Genomic DNA, 7,047 nt, shown 5'->3' with positions numbered 1-7,047 from the left:
GTTTGGGCTAGCTTTAGTTCAAAGTAGTCATTTTATATGAAATCTTCACCCCACATTGGGTGTAAAGGTTACTTAAAAATAGAATCTTTGGGGCGGCTTGGTTAAGCATTCAACTCTTTTTTTTTTTTTTTTAAGATTTTATTTATTTATTTGAGAGAGAGAGAACACATGAGAGGGGATAGGGTCAGAGGACGAAGCAGACTCCCTGCCAAGCAGGGAGCCTGATGCGGGACTCGATCCAGGGACTCCAGGATCATGACCTGAGCCGAAGGCAGCCGCTTAACCAACTGAGCCACCCAGGCGCCCCCGTCAACTAATTTTTTAGGTACATCATAAACAAGGAGTTCCTAACAACTTAACTATGGGGAAGAATAATAGTTGAAATCTGGATTTGTAACCACCGTAGATGTTGACCACACTTCTCTTGACAAGTCTCAATAATTTCATTTTTCTTCATAAAGCCCCAGGGTATTATCATCTTCCAGTTCCTAACAGACCCCAGGCCCAGAACCCACTTTTGATAACGTAAATTCCATACTTGGTTTAAATGTGTGAAATATGTGAGGGAAAAGAAAAACACCTTAAAAAAATTTTTTTAAAGGGCACCTGGGTGGCCCAGTTGGCTAAGTGACAGCCTTCAGCTCAGGTCATGATCCTGGAGTCCCAGGACTGAGTACTGCATCAAGCTCCGTGCTGAAAAACTTCTGCACAGTGAAGGAAACAATCAACAAAACACTAACAGTGTTTGTACAATGAAAAGTAGCTGAGTGAATGAAATTTCCAAATTAAATGTGAGACTCCCTCTGTCCAGTGCTAGAGCAAGACCCAGGCTCCTTGAGTCTACCTTTATCACTCTGCCAGGCCTCAGTGTTACTGCTGAGATTTTTGCTGAAATAATTTGGCTTTACAATGCATAAAGCTCTTCAGGTCTTCTTTTTTTTTTTTAATTAGTTTTTTTTTTAATTTTAATGCCAGCATTGTTAACATACAGTGTTATCTTAGTTTCAGGTATACAATATAGTGATTCAACAATTCTATATATTACTCAGTTCTCATCACAACAGATAATGATTAATCCTCATCACCTATTTCATTCATCCTCCTCCTACTTCCTTTTGGGGAACCAGTTTGTTCTCTATAGTTAAGAATCTGTTTTTTGGGGGGGTACTTGGGTGGCTCAATTGGTTAAGCATCTGACTTCAGCTCAGATCATGATCTCAGGCTCCTGGGATTGGATTGAGCCCCACTTTGAGCTCCCCACTCAGTGGGGAGTCTGCTTGTCCCTCTCCCTCTGCCCCCTCCCCTGCTCATGCCTTCTCTCCCTCAAACAAATAAATCTTGAAAAAAATCTGTTTTTGTCTCTCTCTCTCTCTTTTTTTTCCTTTGCTCGTTTGTCGTTTCTTAAATTCCACATATGAGTGAAATCATATGGTATTTGTCTTTCTCTGACTTATTTTGCTTAGCATTATACTCTCTAGCTCCATTCATGTTTTTGCAAATGGCAATATTTCATTCTTTTTTATGGTTGAGTAATATTCCATTTATATATATGCCACACCTTTTTTATCCATTCATCAGTCAGTGGACACTGGGCTGCTTCCATAATTTGGTTGTTGTAAATAATGCTGCAATAAACATGGGGGTGTACATATTCCTTTGAATTAGCATTTTTGTATTTTTTGGGTAAATACCTAGTAATGCAATTGCTACATCATAAGGTAGTTCTATTTTTAACTTTTTGAGGGGCCTCCACACTGTTTTCCACAGTGGCTGCACCAGTTTGCATTCCCACTAACAGTGTACAAAGGTTCCTTTTTCTCCATATCCTTGTCCACACTTATTGTTTCTTGTGTTATTGATTTTAGCCATTCTGACAGTTGTGAGGTGATATCTCATTGTAGTTTTGATTTGCATTTCCCTGATGCCAAGTGATATTGAGCATCTTTTCATGTATCTGTTGACCATCTGTATGTCTTCTTGGGAGAAATGTCTGTTCATGTCTTCTGCACAATTTTTAATTGGATTATTTGTGTTTTTGGTGTCAAGTTGTATCAGTTCTTTATATATTTTGGATATTAACCCTTTATCAGATAAGTCATTTGCAGATATCTTCTCCCATTCCATTGGTTGCCTTTTAGTTTTGTTGATTGTTTCCTTCACTGTGCAGAAGTTTTTTATTTTGATGTAGTCCCAATAGTTTAGTTTTGCTTTTGTTTCCATTGCCTCAGGAGACCTATTTAGATAAATATTGCTATGGTCAATGTCAGATATATTACTGACTATGTACTTTTCTAGGATTTTTATGGCTTCAGGTCTTACATTTAGGTCTTTGATCCATTTTGAGTCTATTTTTGTGCATGTAGTTTCATTCTTTTGCACGTAGCTGTCCAGCTTTCCCAACACCATTTGTTGAAAAGATTGTCTTTTTCCCATTGAATATTCTTTCCTCCTTTGTCAAAGAGTAATTGACCATATAATTGTGACTTTATTTCTGGGCTTTATATTCTGTTCCATTGATCTATGTGTCTATTTTTGTGGCAGTACCATACTGTTTTGATTACAACAGCTTTGTAATATAACTTGAAGTCTGGAATTGTGGTACCTCCAGTTTTGTTTTTCTTTTTTCAAGATTACTTTAGCTATTTGGGATCTTTTGCGGTTCCATACAAAGTTTAGGACTGTTTGTTCTAGTTCTGGGGAAAATGCTGTAGTTCTGGGGAAAATGCTGCTGATATTTTGTTAGGGATTGCATTAAATCCATTGATAGCCTTGGGTAATATAGACATTTTAACAGTATTTGTTCTTCCAATCCATGAGCATGGAATGTCTTTACATTTCTTTGTGTCATCTTCAATTTCTTTCATCAATTTTTTTTTTAAGATTTTATTTATTTATTTGACAGAGAGAGACACAGCGAGAGAGGGAACACAAGCAGGGGGAATGGGAGAGGGAGAAGCAGGCTTCCCGCCGAGCGGAGAGCCCAATGTGGGGCTCGATCCCAGGACCCTGGGATCATGACCTGAGCCGAAGGCAGACGCTTAACAACTGAGCCACCCAGGCGCCCCTCATCAATGTTTTATAGTTTTCAGAGTACAGGTCTTTCACATCCTTGGTTAAGTTTATTCCTAGGTATTTTATTACATTTGGTGCAATTGTAAATGGGATTGTTTTCTTAATTTCCCTTCCTGCTGCTTCATTGTTACTATATAGAAATGCAACAGATATCTGTACATTGATTTTGTATCTTGCAACTTTACTGAGTTCATTTATCAGTTCTAGTAGTTTTTTGGTGGAGTTTTTAAAGTTTTCTATATATAGTATCATGTCACCTGTAAATAATGGAAGTTTTACTTCTTTACCAATTTGGATGTCTTTTATCTCTTTTTGTTGTCTGACTGCTATAGCTAGGATTTCCAGTGAATGAAAGTGGTGAGAGTGGACATCCTTGTCTTCTTCCTGATCTTAGGGGGAAAGCTCTCAAATTTTCCCCATTGAGTATGATGTTCACTGTGACTTTTTTATATATGACCTTTATTATGTTGAGGTAGGTTCCCTCTAAACCTATTTTGTTGAGGGCTTTTATCATCAATAAATGTACTTTGTCAAATGCCTTTTCTGCTTCTATTGAAATGATCATATGGTTTTTATCCTTTCTCTTATTGATGTGATGTATCACGTTGATTGATCTGCGAATATTAAAACACCCTCTCCTCCCAGGAATAAATTCCACCTAATCATGGTTAGTAATTTTTTTTAAGATTTATTTATTTATTTATTTGAGAAAGAGAGAGAGACACAGAGATAGCGACAGCACAAGCGAGTACGAGCTGGGAGGAGAGGGAGAAGCTGGCTCCCTCCCTGCTCAGCAGGGAGCCTGACATGTGGCTCAATCCCAGGACCCTGGAATCGTGACCTGAGCTGAAGGCAGATGCTTAACTGACTGAGCCACCCAGGCGCCTCAATAATTTCTTTAATATATTGTTGGATTTGGTTTGCTAATATTCTGTTGAGAATTTTTGCATCTATGTTCATCAGAGATATTGGCCTGTAGTTCTCTTTTTTTATGGTGTCCTTATCTGGTTTTGTTATCGGGGTAATGCTGGCATCATAGAATAAATTTGGAAATTTTCCTTCCTTTTCTATTTTTTGGAATAGTTTGAGAAGAATAGGTATTAACTCTTCATTAAATGTTCGGTAGAATTTGCCTGTGAAGCCATTTGGTCCTGGACTTCTGTTTGTTGGGAGTTTTTTTATTACTGATTCAATTTCATTGCTGGTAATCAGCCCGTTCAAACTCTCTATTTCTTCCTGCTTCAGTTTTGGTAGGCTATATGTTTATAGGAATTTATCAATTTCCTCTAGGTTGCCCAATTTGTTGTCATATAATTTTTCACAATATTCTCCTACAATCAGTTGTATTTCTGTGGTGTTGGTTGGTTGTTATTTGTTCTGTTTCATTAATGATTTTGTTTATTTGAATCCTCTCTCTTTCTCTCTTTGTTTTGTTTTGTTTTTTCTTTTGTTTTTTGTTTGTTTGTTTTTGATGAGTCTGGCTAGAGGTTTATCAATTTTATTGATGTTTTCAAGGAACCAGCTCCTGGTTACATTGATCTGTTCTATTGGGGTTTTTTAAGCTTCTATATAATTTATTTATGCTCTAATCTTTATAATTTCCTTCCTTTGGCTGGTTTGGGGGTTTGTTTGTTGGGGTTTTTTTTCTATCTCCTTTAGGTGTAAGGTTAGGTTGTTTACTTGAGATTTTTCTTTCCTCTTGAGGTAGGCCTATATTGCTATCAACTTTTCTCTTAGAACCACTTTTGCTACATCCCAAAGATTTTGGACTGTTGTGGTTTTGTTTTCATTTGTTTCCATGTAACTTTTTATCTTTTCTTTGATTTCTTTGTTGACCCATTCATTGTTTAGTGGCATGTTATTTAACTTTCATGTATTTGTGCTCTCTCCAGATCTTTTTCTTATGGTTGATTTCTACTTTCATAGCATTGTGGTCAGAAAAGATGCATGGTATGGGGACTTCAATCTTTTTTAATTTATTGAGACTTGCTTTGTGACCTAATATGTGATGTATTCTGGATAATTCCATGTATGCATGAAAAGAATATGTATTCTGCTGTTTTAGGATGGAATGTTCTGAATATATCTGTTAAATCCAACTGTTTGGTATGTCATTCTAAGCTACTGTTTTTCTTGTTGATTTTCTGTTAGGATGATCTGTCCATTAATATAAGTGGAGTGTTAAAGTCCCCTACTATTATTATTGTATTACTATTGATTAGTTCCTTTATGTTTGTTATTAACTGTTTTATGTATTTGGATGCTCCCATGTTGGGTGCATGACTATTTACAATTGTTATGTCTTCTTGTTGAATTGTCCCCTTTATTATTATATCATGTCCTTTTTTGTCTCTTATTATGGTCTTTGTTTTAAAGTCTATTTTGTTCAATGTTAGTATTGCTACCCTGGCTTTCTTTAGACATCCATTTGCATGATAAATGTTTTTCCATCCCCTCACTTTCAATCTGTATGTGTCTTTAGGTCTGAAATGAGTTTCTTGTAGGCAGCATATAGATGGGTCTTGTTTTTTTTTAATACACTCTGTCGCCCTATGTATTTTGATTGGAGCATTTAAGCCATTTACATCCAAAGTAATTACCGATAGATATGTATTTATTGCCATTTGTTACTTGTGTGTGGTTTTTTTTGTAGTTTTTCTCTGATCCTTTCTTCTCTTGCTCTCTTTCATGGTTTGCTGGCTTTCTTCAGTGATATAGTTGGATTCCTTTCTCTTTATTCTTTGCATATCAATTACTGGCTTTTGATTTTGGTTACCACTATGTTTGTATATAACATCTTCTGCATATAGCAGTCTATATGAAGTTGATGGTCACTTAAGTTTGAACCCATTCTTTACTCCTCTCCCCCTCACATTTTAGGTATATGGTGTCATATTTTACATTCTTTTATTTTGTGAATCCTTTGACTGATATACTTATTTTTAATGCTTTTGTAATTCTTACTTTTCATACTCTCACTTACAGTCGTTCCTTCCCACTCAAAGAGTCCACTTTAATATTTCTTATAGGGCTGGTTTGGGGGTCATGAATTCCTTCAGTGTTTGTCTGAGAAACTCTTTATCTCTTCTTGTACTCTGAATGATAGCCTTTCTGGATAGAATATTCTTGGCTGCAGAATTTTCCCTTTCAGTACTTTGAATGTATCATGCCACGCCATTCTGGCCTGTAAGATTTCTGCTGAAAAATCCTCTGATAGCTTTATGGGGTTTCTCTTGTATGTAACTGTCTTCTTTACTCTTGCTGTTTTAAAATTTTTTTCTTCATTGCTATCTTTTGACATTTTAATTATTATTTGTCTTAGTGTGGACCTCCTTAAGTTGATTTTGTGGGGACATCTTTGTGCCTCTTGGATCCAGATATCTGTTTCCTTTCTCAGAATAGGGAACTTTTCAATTATTATTTCTTCAAATAAATTTTCTGCCACCTTTTCTCTCTCTTCTACTTCTGGAATCCCTCTAATGCTAATGATATTATGCTTGTTGGAGTCACCAAGTTCCCTAAGCCTATTCTCAATTTGCATAGTTTTTTCTCACTTGCTCAGCTTGCTTACTTTCCATTACTCTGTCTTCCAGGTCATTAATTCATTCCTTTACCTCCTCTAGCCTGCTCTTTATTCCATCAAGTGTATTTTTAATTTCACAATTACATTCTTCATCTCTGATTGGTTCTTTTCTATCTCCTTGTTAAGAGTCTCACTGATGGGGAAATACAAATCAAAACTACAATGAGATACCACCTCACACCAGTCAGAATGGCTAAAATTAACAAGTCAAGAAATGACAGATATTGGCAAGGATGCAGAGAAAGGGGAACCCTCCTACACTGTTGGTGGGAATGCAAGCTGGTGCAGCCACTCTGGAAAACAGTATGGAGGTTCCTCAAAAAATTGAAAATAGAGCTACCCTACGACCCAGCAATTGCACTACTGAGTATTTACCCCAAAGATACAAATGT

This window comes from Neomonachus schauinslandi, chromosome 4 (genome assembly GCF_002201575.2).
Source record: "Neomonachus schauinslandi chromosome 4, ASM220157v2, whole genome shotgun sequence".
Taxonomy (NCBI): Eukaryota; Metazoa; Chordata; class Mammalia; order Carnivora; family Phocidae; genus Neomonachus; species Neomonachus schauinslandi.
This window is presented reverse-complemented; position numbering follows the sequence as displayed.